At 30.4% G+C, this 12,371-nt stretch overlaps 1 non-coding gene across 1 annotated transcript; it reads left to right on the forward strand.

Annotated features, from left to right (window-relative positions):
• Positions 1–11,901: 11,901 nt before the first annotated feature.
• LOC112536807 lies at positions 11,902–12,009 on the forward strand. Its single transcript, XR_003080742.1, has one exon. It is a non-coding gene; the product is annotated as a small nucleolar RNA R71 (small nucleolar RNA).
• Positions 12,010–12,371: the final 362 nt, after the last annotated feature.

Raw genomic sequence — 12,371 nt, forward strand, 5'->3', positions numbered from 1 at the left:
GCATGCTAACAACTCAATTTTACATCATTAACTCATTATTAGCTTAATCTTTAGCTCATTAATTAGCTCTGTGTAGCTAAAAATCTAAGGTAATCTTGTCTATTTATTACCGACACAATCATTTGAATTATAAGTCAAATGGTCGCACTTTATATTTATTGCATCCATAGCAATTATTTGAGATAATCATCCTCTAGCATGTTCAGCAATTCATTGCACGTAAAAAAAACTAAATACTAACTATATATATATATATATATTATCTACACATGGGTATTTATATTTTGTCCTGAAAGCAAAAAAGGGAAAATATTTATAAAATTATAAAAAAACACATGAAAATTTATATTATACATCACACCTTCATAAAAGCTCGATTGAATTCATTTATCAAGATTCATTTAATAAACATATCAAACTCAAATTAAGAAAAACTTGGTCCATAAGCTCGTAAATTGACTTATTATAGTCTCGTAAATTAAAATATCAATAACTTAATTTTTTAATAAATTAATAACTACTTTAATATTTAATTAATAGTCATTAAAATTATTTAAACTTATTAAGTCTGTATAAGCCCATAAAATTTGTAAGAAATTATTAAATATATTCAAATTCAGTTAAAACTTAAGCTCGCCAAAACTCGACTAGGCTATTCGATTTCACCCACACGAGAATATAAAGCAACAAAGGGAAAGCACATATGAGATCAGTTTATCCATTGAATTTGAATCTTTTGTATGTTATTGTAGGAACGTCCAAGGAGGCATATTCTGGCATGGCTTTGTTTTTCTTTTTAATTTTTATTGGATAGGGGAAAGCATAAAAAAGAAAAGAAATTTTCATATTCTCACATGAGACAATCATAAAGAGACTTGCATGGCCTAATTTTTAATTTTATTTATTGGATAGGAAAAGCTTTTATTTTCTTGTCATACCTGAAAAAAGGAAAAATAAAATAAAATTGCATATTCCAAAATGAGACAAACATAGAGAAACTCCTTTTCAACATCAAGGACGGGTCAGACTAGCCTTCTTTCTTACTAATTGGGTCCCTCACCAAAAATAAATTGAAGAAAAAGAAAAAAAAAAGAATGAGTGACTTTTTAAAAAATAAAAAATTATGCACATATTTTATTTTAATTAGTATATTATATAATTATATTGTATGTGATAAGTATGAGACTTACCAATTATTGCCAAATATATCTTTCTTGTACATAAAAGAATTTACTTTTGACAAAATATTCTGAATAGAAAAAAATTAGATTTTAAATTAATACTTTTTATTTATAAGAAATTCAACTAACTTTAAAAAATAATTAAAAATAATTATTTTTTATATCTGCTATAAAGTAATAAATTACTTACTGTAAATTTAAAAATTTAAACTCGATATTTTTAAATTTTTAAGATTAATATTTTTTATATTTGAGTTAGATTTTAAACATTAAAATTAAAATTAATATAAAAAATATAAGAGAAAAAGAAAATATTGTAATCTAATTTTTCATCTTAATTACCTGTTAGTCAGGGCATCATATAATATGACAAAAAAAAGAAGAAGAAGTATATGCTATATATAGTAATACATAAAGTTGATATCCTCATCAACTGCTTTTCTTGCTCACTCAAATATGGATGACAAAAGTGACCTACTTTAGAATAAAGTTTTTAGTATTTATGAATTCTAGTAAAATTAATAAATTACAAAAATTCTAAGATTTTTGAATTTCTTTATTTGATAAACTTGTTCACACTCTTATTTATTAGTATATCAAATTAATAGATTTACAAAATAAAAAATTATTAAAGCAATTTTTTATTCATTGATTCAAATATAACTTTTATTGCAAGCTTTGGTCATCAAGGAGTTTCAAGGAAAGAAATTGTCAAATTAAATCTAAAAAAAGTCAAGTTATTATCATTTAATTCTAATTATTTAATCCAAGTGATATTTAAAAATATATTCCCACTTCTCCTATTAATTAAGCTCTCCGCTTTTAAAAGATCGCTTATAGTTATTTTTAATTGATAGTTTAAGTTTGAAGAAGGTATAGGATATAGGAAAATTTTGATATTTTAATTACTTAAGAAAAAATTGTGATTTTTGTTAGCTATTTTTGGTGTATTTTATAATTGGATGATGAATGAATTATATATATATATATATATATATATATATATATATATAGAAAAGTGTAAAGAATTTCTTTTATTCTTCCAAATATTAATATAATTCAATGATAATAACTAGCAACTTTGAGGAGTTAAAAAAACTTTCTAAATATTTTTAACCACAAGATTATCACTCTATACTTTAGAATAATATCTAGTCCTAAAGAATTATCTAGCCACCACTGGTATCTCTCACCTCACAACACCACTATATGTTTTTGAACACAACACATACTTTGAACAATAATATTGTCATATTGTTGAAATAGGGTTGATCCTTTAAAGTCATGCATCACTTTCTATTGCCTTTTAAAACCATGCTTTTACTGTAGCAGTCTATCTCATAAGATGCATGCCTACTCCCACTCCACACTTTATCTCACCATATGCTAAGCTATTTAGCTCCGTGCAGAACAATAACAAAACTATGTGTGTTTCAGTTGCTCATGCTACATATGGCTTTGACCATATTTTTATCACAAACTTGACCCTCGATCCAAATCTTGCATCTTAATTGGGTACTTAACTATTAAAAGTGCATATATGTATCTCGATGCCAAAATAAATAAAATATGATGCTCTTGCCATGTCTGACTTGTAGAATCTATTTTTCTATTTTTTGTCATAAGTCCCCCAAGTTTCAACCCTTGTTTGAATATGTACATGCATGCTTCCATCCATTCTTACTTTCTACCGATAAAGCAATATCTAGTCCTCATACATTGCTCTCAAGGTTATCTACTATGAGAGATGTTATCTTTGTCCTACAAGTATGAACACATGATGATCATCTTGTACAACTGATCTCCATCATCACTACCGAGCATCTTATACAACCACCTACTTAACACCCCACATGCTCACAACACCAGATCTGCAACCAAACTGAACTTACCAAACTACAATTTCGAAACACTAACCAACCCCATCCTACAATCAACTATAATAATAACGAATACCACAAAACTCAACTATATTCTCCCTCGACCGACCATAAGCAACAACCATCCCATAATCACCCATTTCAAATACAATATTCATAAACCTATTAGGAAATCAAACCTACATGCGTGACTTCAGTCCAACACTGATCTCTAACCCACCACTATCACTTAAGCCATCAAAGATCCACAGTGGCGTAAAGCAATGTTAGAGGATTACGACACTCTTGTTTCCCCTAATTCCTCTTACAATCTTATTAGTTGTAAATGAATCTATTACATTAAGCATAAATATGATGGTGCTATTAACAAGTATAAAGTACCATAGATAGCAAAAGGCTTTCACTAGCGACTTGTGGTGGATTAAATTGAAACTTTGAGCAGTTATCAAACCCATAATATTTTTGTTTTTTAGTCTTGCTCGAGGTTGGCCACTAAGACAACTAGATGTTAACAATGCCTTTTTAGAAGATACTCTTATGGAAGTAGCTTACATGCAATAACCACCAGGATTCATTGACAAAGACTGAATTTCACATGTTTGTCGTTTATGAAAGGCGAAATATGGCCTTAAGCAGGAACTAAAGAGCTTTGTATCATGAACTACACCAATTCCTCCAAATTTCTGCCTTTACCAACTCTCGTACAAACACCTTTTTATTTATCTATCAATTTGCTGATCTAATTTTGTACATAACTGATGATAGGTAGCTCGACTTATGTTGTTTAAGAATTCATCTTGATCTTGATAACTCGATTCTCACTCAAGGACCTTAGGACATTATCATACTCTTTAGGGTTATAGTGCTTCCTCATTCTGTTGAGCTATTTCTTTCTCAAAAATATTATGTAGTTGATATCTTAACTTAAGCGAAAATGCATCCATCCAAGCCAATTTTAACACCTTTAGCCACTTAACCAGCTTTTACACTGACCCAAGGCATTACCTTATCTGTCGTGATATAATTTTGGTGAGTTGTGGGCAGCCTTCAATATCTATCACTTGTCCTAATGTTGCTTATGCAATTAAAAAGCTCTCTTCGTTCATGCACCACCCAACTACAAACTATTAGAATATGGTCAAGTGCTTCCTTCACTACTTATGTGGTACTATGGATCATGATCTCCTCTTATATGCTTGGTCCCCTCATCCTTAATTTTTGTTATTTTAATATTTTATTAATTTGATTTTTACCTAATTCTAACTTTTGGCTAAAATCAAATAAATTGTTAAAAATATGAACAATTAGAATTAACTCATTCTCCATAAAATTAATCAAGTTTATCACATACCCATCATTAAATCAACACGAAAACAACAATACAAAGATTATATATCCATGAAACTAATTAAAAAAAATTGGGCAAAATACATATTTATTTCTCTTTGTATATGTATATCAAATTTTTAAGAGATCGTTAATGAAATTAAGGCTACCAGTGAAAGAGGAGTTGTTATTATCAATGGTCAGTCGGTAAAGGATGACTAGATAATAATAGGCAATTGAAAGAAGGTTGGCTAACAATGTGTATAGGGGGAGATTGTTGTCGCACATCTGCTACATGTTCTGCATGTGGAAACATGGCTGACTGGTGATAGCTGGTGGCCAGATGATGACAAAGTGGCTAGAGGTGATATGGTAGTTGGTGTGTATAACGTTTTAGGTGAGTTTTTTTTTTATATTCTTATAGGTCTCAAGAAAATATTTTGTGAAGAAAAGATAAATAAAAATGTGAATAAAAAGAAAACTGGCACATATGTAAATATAATGAAAGAGAGATTTTTTTTAAGGATTGTTTAATTGAAGGAGAATGGTTTTTCTTATTTAAACGGGGTTTATTTTAAACTAAACCAATCCTATTTTAAATAAGATTATCTCTTAAGAAATTGGATAAAATTAAAATTGGCTTTGGGTTTATTTTTGATGGAGTATATTACAAGGAGTGGGCGGTAGCTTTGCGCATGCACTCAAGTGTCTTTAGCAACTAAGGCACTACAAGGCTTTCAACTTAACTGGGAATATGCTAATTAGTCACAAAGACTAGCATAGAGAAGGGAGTCGCCACCTAGGTAATCACCAGGACACTTCTTATAAATTTGTAGGATAACTCGCTTCCTTAAGGAAGTACCACCACATCGAGAGATGGATCTGAAAACCAACTTTCTTAATTTTGTATTCCTAACTTAATTTTATTAATTAATAGTTTATTATCTATAAATGCAATAAGATATTTTTACACATAAGCAATACAACATGACATAAGTCTGTCTAGTTCTAACCCATTTTTATTAAACTAGCCAATCCTTACATGTTTTTTACCCTAATTAACTATTCATTTTTTATACACAAAGCCTACTTAGTCTAGCCTAATTTGATGTATTAAGTCCAAACTTACTAGCCTTTAAAATGAGCTACTTCTTACATGCCAAAAGACTGTTTTAAATTTCTAAGTCTAAATGGATCAACTTATTAGTTCGACATGGCAAAGCCCACCTCAGTCTAATTAAGTTTTATAATTTGGCCCAATTTACTATCTTGTTAACTTAATGGACTACTAATTTCATGTCAAAGTTCAATTTCAGACCTAAATTTATTTGATTTATTTTTAATTAGCAGTCAATATCCATCAGATATTTGTTACTATTTACATATTACAGAAATGCAAAATGAGAAAGTAAAAAAAGGCAAAAAAAGAATAGAAGTACATCCTCAAGGCTTAAAATAAGTGAAAAAATATCTAAAAACAAATGAAAGGGGTCGAATCCATCAAAAATTAAAAAAACGAGCGAGCATGGAATGAATAGCTGATCGGTTGTATGCATAGCCAATTAGCTCTGCGGCTCCTTTGGGCAACAACTCGAAATTATCTCAGGTTTTTAACAAAAATTGCACTCTGAAACCCCCTAATCATCAATTTAAACATGTAAAGAAAGCAAAAATCAATTAGTATAATATTAAAATTGATGAAATAATAGTCAGATGGCAAAATAAGGGATTTAGGTCCAAATATGAGAAAGCATATATTTTAGGAAGAATTAATATAATCCAGATAAAAGCAATTACTGATGTGAAAATCTAATAGGCCCTAAGCATGTTGGCTATTAAATAAAGATTGACGGATTCATTAGATAGTAAAAGAAAAAAAAATTCCTAAAAGAAACATATCTAATTAAGAACAACATATTCAATTTTTCTAATCTTTAACATGGAAAATTATTTAATCAATCAACTTAGCAGACCAATCTAATAATTAACATGAAAGATATCATATTCAACCTAAACAAGCATATCTGTTCTAAACAAGGTTCATATAAAACATTATATCTAAATCTATAAAATTAAAATTAAAAGAGCAAGTCCTAAACATGCCACTAAAAGTTTAAAAAAAATAAAAGAAAAGAAAACGAGATAAGTGTGCTGATCAAATTTTAAAAATTCCTAAGTTGTCAACGTATTATTCAGATCCTTGAGTCTCAGGAGTAGAGGAGGAGGTTGATACAAAAACCGAGTAGGAATCTAGAGTGTTTAGGGTGTTTGTGTTTATTTTTTAAGATATCTATATATTTACCAAAAGTTTATCGATCACTCTCTATCAAGATTTGCCAATCCCCTGGCCCAAGGTTTCCTTTTTATTTATAGAGAATATAGGAAAAACCTTAGAGGTGATATGTCTTTTTTAGTACTCGCAAGTGCACGAACCGTTCCTATAGTAAAAATAAGTTCACCACGAGGTCAATATCTCAAGGAACTATGAGGCCACTTATTATAAAGACTACTTATCAACACAAAACAATAAAATTAAATCTAAACACTCTAAATCATATGTTTGAGAAGATAATGGTCATAAAGTAAAGTAACTAAACAATAAATAAATATACAATGCAAATGCAAATGCTTATGATCTAAAATTATATGCTAAAAATAGTATTTAATCTAGCCATTTACTTACTAATCTCCTTATTTTACTTTAAGCCCGATCTAATGAATGAGATGGTGATGTGCCTTTTTCCTAAATCACTCAAGCCAATGATGCAATTTAGGTTTCTTATACCAACATAGATTAAAGTAAAGATGATGTTTCTAATACTTTTAAACCTAAAGATTTCATAACAATTACTATTGCTAAATTAATATGATGGTTAACTAACAATAATAACTGAAACTAATAAAGATATGAAGGTAAAGAAATCATTCATTAAATGAATAAATAACAAGGTTCATACAAAAGTAGAAAGACTAAACTAAATACTTATGAAAACTAGCCTAACATATTTAACCCAATGATCAATGGTATTAAATAGGAAGACAAAAAAATAAGAAAGTAAAAAGCTCCCTCAAGATCCAGAATTTCTTCAAGTAAGAAGAAGATTGGTCCTCAGTCTCTACTTTTTGAAAAGCTCCTTAGATCCTAAAAAAATAATGAAAACTAAAACTAAAGTGTTTATGAAGAACTGTAGAGAATTATGGAGAGAATAATGGTGGCAGGTGTAGAGAGCAAGTAGGAGAAAACTCCCCTCCTTCTTCCTTCCTTTCTGCTTACAGAGATTTATATAGAGGAGAGTCCTCCTCTAAATAAATCTCTCTAGAGATGAGTATACTAATATAAGTCTATCTAAGAGATAAGACTTAAAGTATCTTAATCTCCACCAAATACTATTTCATAAATAACTCTTAATATAAATCCTAATAATTATACAAAATGACTAAAATATCCCTTGGGCCTTATAATTAGCAGTCCATGCATCTTAATCTTGGGCCTTGGCATGAATATGTCCCATTAAGCTTCTTTTAGCTCCATATTTTTTTCTTTTTGCTAATATTCTTGAAAATAGACCATTAAGCTTAAGTGAGGCAAAAGTACATATTTTTACCATTTTATATATAGAAATATATCATTAAAGCTTTAAAATACCCTTAAATATCTATACATAATTTGGACCGATCAAAGACCCCCACACTTAAACTTTTAGTTGTCCTCAAGTAAATAGCAACTAAGAATTAACTTTTGTAAAAATCATGAAAAACATCCCTACTCAGCTTAAAGATATTATTCAAAAGAATCTCACTAATGCAAAGATCATGTCAACCCAAGAACATTTGAGTCATAATAATTTTCTTTAAAAATATAAACTCAATCATTATTAATTAAAAGACTCAAGTATCCAATCCTTCACACCTGTTTCACAATAAATAGTTTAACTCATCTTCAAAGGATACAACTATGATGCATAATCCAAATTATCATAACCCTATTCAAAAAGGCAAAACCTTCATTCAAAAACAAGAGATCAATATGCATTTATTACTTGCTTTTGAAGCTCTTATACTTTTTCTTTTCTTTTTTTATACCCCTTGGATTTTAATTTTTGATACTTGGGGTACTTCTTTCTTTCTTGAGATGTTATGCCCTTTTACGTAAATACAAACATGGTAATGAATGCACCTGGTTACTCAACAAAACATACATCAAGATGCTTTGCATACTCATAATCTTAATTGCCTTTTTCCGCGAAAATCAACATTGGTCATGAAGATCCCCGGTTACTAAGCAACTAAAATTAGCGGAGTAAAGTTATTAAACTTAGAGCTTTAAACTTGCCCATATCATATCTCACAAACTTAGGTAAGCCAATTTAACAACAAGGAAATCATAATCTAAATCATACACTTCTAATCATACCCATGTCGAATGTTATTAAACTATTCATCATGTCCATATACAAAAGATGAACACTTGATCATTTAAGTGCAAATAACTCATGAGTTTATATTTATATATATTAAAAACTAACTCAAGAGTTCAAAAATCTTAACATAATAGCTTTCTTTCATTGACTCTTATATAGAACGATAAGAAAAAGTTGAGTGGAAAAATTTAAAATTTTGCAAAAGATTAATCAAAGTTGATAATTCTCATGGCATATGACATATAAAGTTAATTGAAGAAATATTCTATTCCCCCCCCCCCCCCTACACTTAAATTTGACATTGTCCTCAATGTCATTGCATATAGAAAAATAAAGAACAAAAAGAGAGGAAAAGATAGAATACTCCCCTGAAATTTTGCAATGCATAGTAAGCCATGAACTTGAATTCCAATCTCCACCATCCAAACCTTAGAAGCACACTTGAACACAAATCATTGATAATTATAAAAGAAATAAAGAAATAAAAAATTAAAAATAATGAAGAATTAAAAATAATAAACTATACTAGAAAGATTAAATCCTAAGATAATTAAAAGTTAGATCCTAATAAATAAATATAAATTCTAGAATAAAATTTAAAATAAAGTCCTAGATCAATGATATCACTATTTATGTGGAGGAGATAAATAAATATTTAATTTTAAAAGAGGGTATTTTAACTAAAAATAATTCATAACTAATCCCAATTTCTTGGATTTAATTATTTTAATTTTGCTCAAAAGAAAAGTTTTTTTTACGGCTGCGGGCCCATTCGTTCGCTAATACTGCCGATCTTTGTGGGCTCGCTTCATTGCGGGCTTGTGCATGCGCTGCCCTCTCGCGGCGAGCATGTAACCCATGACTCGCGTCATGTCGCTGGCCTCCTCGCGGCAGCACCCACGGCTCGTGGCCGGGGCTGCGGTTGGCTTCCTCACGGAGCGTCCCGCAACCCGTGGTCGCTTAGGGCCTGTTGTCTCGCCACGGGCCCGTGTGAAAATTCGTTGCCGCAACATGGCTTGCTCAAATTTTTTTTTTTGGTTGGAGCTTTAATTGCTTCTTATGGAGACATATTGCCTTTTTAGGGATCAAATACAAGCCTACAAGATAAACATAAAATAAATAAAAAATAAAAAATAAATTAAAATAATAATAATAATAATAATAACTTAAATTCATAAAAATAAAAATACAATTGCTAAGTATATTGTCTATAGCTAGACATTCTTGATTATGCTCATGGTGGGCGTTCATCCGCGCACTCCACCTCTTCGTCATAAGTCATTCCTTTTAAGTATGGCTTTATACTTTTAATGCGAACATCTAAAGTGTCACAAAAACTCTTGTCAATTAAGAATAGAATATCATCTATAATTGTTCATAAACAAGAGAATCTAAATAATTATATGAACACTTATCAATAGTAGATTTATGAGATAAAGTTAGAAAATCAAACACTTTAAATTCCACAGTTTCTCCTAAAACTGTCATGGTAAGTTTTCCATCATGCATATCAATCACAGTTCTAGTAGTTGCCATGAAAGGTCTACCAAGGAGTATGGTTTGCTTTCTATCCCTTGCTGGTGTGTTTTCCATGTCAAGTACTATAAAATCAATTGGAATTATTAACTTACCTACTTGTACTAGCAAGTCTTCCACTATACCTCTAGGATATTTTATCGATCTGTCTGCAAATTGTAGAGACATAATGGTAGGCTTTAACTCTCCCAAACCAAGTAGTTCATACATCAAATACGGTATCAAGTTGATGCTTGCTCCCAAATCTAACATGACTTTTATATCCTTTTTATCCCCTATTGTAATATTAATGGTGAAGCTACCAGGATCCTTCATCTTAAGAAGCAATTGATGTTGAAGCATTACACTTGCTACTTGTACTTTTTCGTTGTTCGTATACTGCCTTTTGTTAGTGTTCAACTCTTCAAAGAATTTTGTATAAGCTGGTTTATTCCTGATAACATCCAACAAAGGTAAGTTTGTATTAACTTTAGAGAGCATCTAAATACTTTCAAAAAAAATTCATCATTTTTTCTCTCTTTAGGTTGGTTTAGAAAAGGAATAGGGGGTCTATAAGGCTGAGCTGCCTTATGAAATTTAGGTCCAGAAAATGCTTCATTTTCTTTCTTCTCCAGCCTAAGATTAGGCTCTACTTTTTCTTCCTTTTGTATGCTTTCCTCATTGCTTTGCACTAATCCATCATTTTTAGGTGTACCTGCATAAGAAGAAAATTCCTTTCAGTTTCCATAGCAATATTATCGACAACCTCACCTCTTCTAATAGTAGTAATGGATTTGGCTTGTTCAGGTTGACTTGATAGTTCCTCTTTATTGACATCTTCAACAATTTGTTCCATTTAAGCTTCTAAACGTTTTAGTGAAGCCTCAATGGAATCTGTCTTTTTCTCATTCATCTCCATCCTATCATGAGAAGCCATCATAAATGATTGAAGTGTTTCTTCCAAACTTGGCTTCCTTTGTTCATTAGCTCAAAGAGTTTGTTCTTGATCGTGAAAGAAAGGATTGGAGTCCCTTTAGAATTGAGAATATTGGTCTTGGTAATGAGGTTGATTTTGATTTCTCAATAATTGTGGTGGGTTTTGGTCATTGTATTTCCAAGAAAAATTTGGATGGTTTCTCCAACCTGTACTATATGTGTTGGAATAAGGGTCATTCATAGGATGCATAGGTTGGTAAGAATCCATCAAATTTATTTGGTCATACATATTTTCTCTGTAATTATCAAAAGATGAACAAACATTAGCACTATGACCATAAATACCATAAATACCACATACCTCATTATTTAGTGAGTTTTTTTATTGAAGTAAGCATATTAACTTGCTTAGTCAATTCAACCAATTGCATAGCCATCTCACTATTAGCTATCACTTCATTTACTTCTATTCTCTTTGTCCTCACACTCTTTTATTGATAATTAACTTCTAACATCTCAAAGATATTATAAACCTCATCAGGTGTCCTTTCTAACATAGCACCCCTAGCTGCATTATCAACCATACATTGATATTGGTGTGTCAACCCATCATAAAATGATTGGTCAGTTATTGGGAGTGAGAATCCATGGTGTGGGCATTGTAATAAAAGTGATTTTAAGCGATCCCATGCTTCATGAAAAGATTCAGCATTCTCTTGATAAAAATTAGAAATTTCACCTCTTAATTCTTTTGTCTTTTGTTATGAGTAAAATCTACTCATAAACTTTTGATAAATTTCATTCCAATTTCTCAAAGAATTAGGAGGCAATGTCATTAACCAAGTCTTTGCTCTTTCTTTCAATGAATAAGGGAAACACCACATTCTTAGTTGATCCTCATTAAGTCTAGATAATGGAAAAATATGAACTATGGCATGAAATTCTCTAATGAATATTAATGCATCCTCACTAGGCATACCATAAAATGAAGGAAGCATATTAAAATGAATGCTCTTAAGTTCATAATTCCTAGATGTATCACCTAGAACTATGCATGAAGTAGTGTTACCAATTGTAGGCAGGGCATAATCTTTCATAGTCATTCACCTTTC

Source organism: Ricinus communis, chromosome 3, assembly GCF_019578655.1.
Source record: "Ricinus communis isolate WT05 ecotype wild-type chromosome 3, ASM1957865v1, whole genome shotgun sequence".
NCBI classification, from domain to species: Eukaryota; Viridiplantae; Streptophyta; class Magnoliopsida; order Malpighiales; family Euphorbiaceae; genus Ricinus; species Ricinus communis.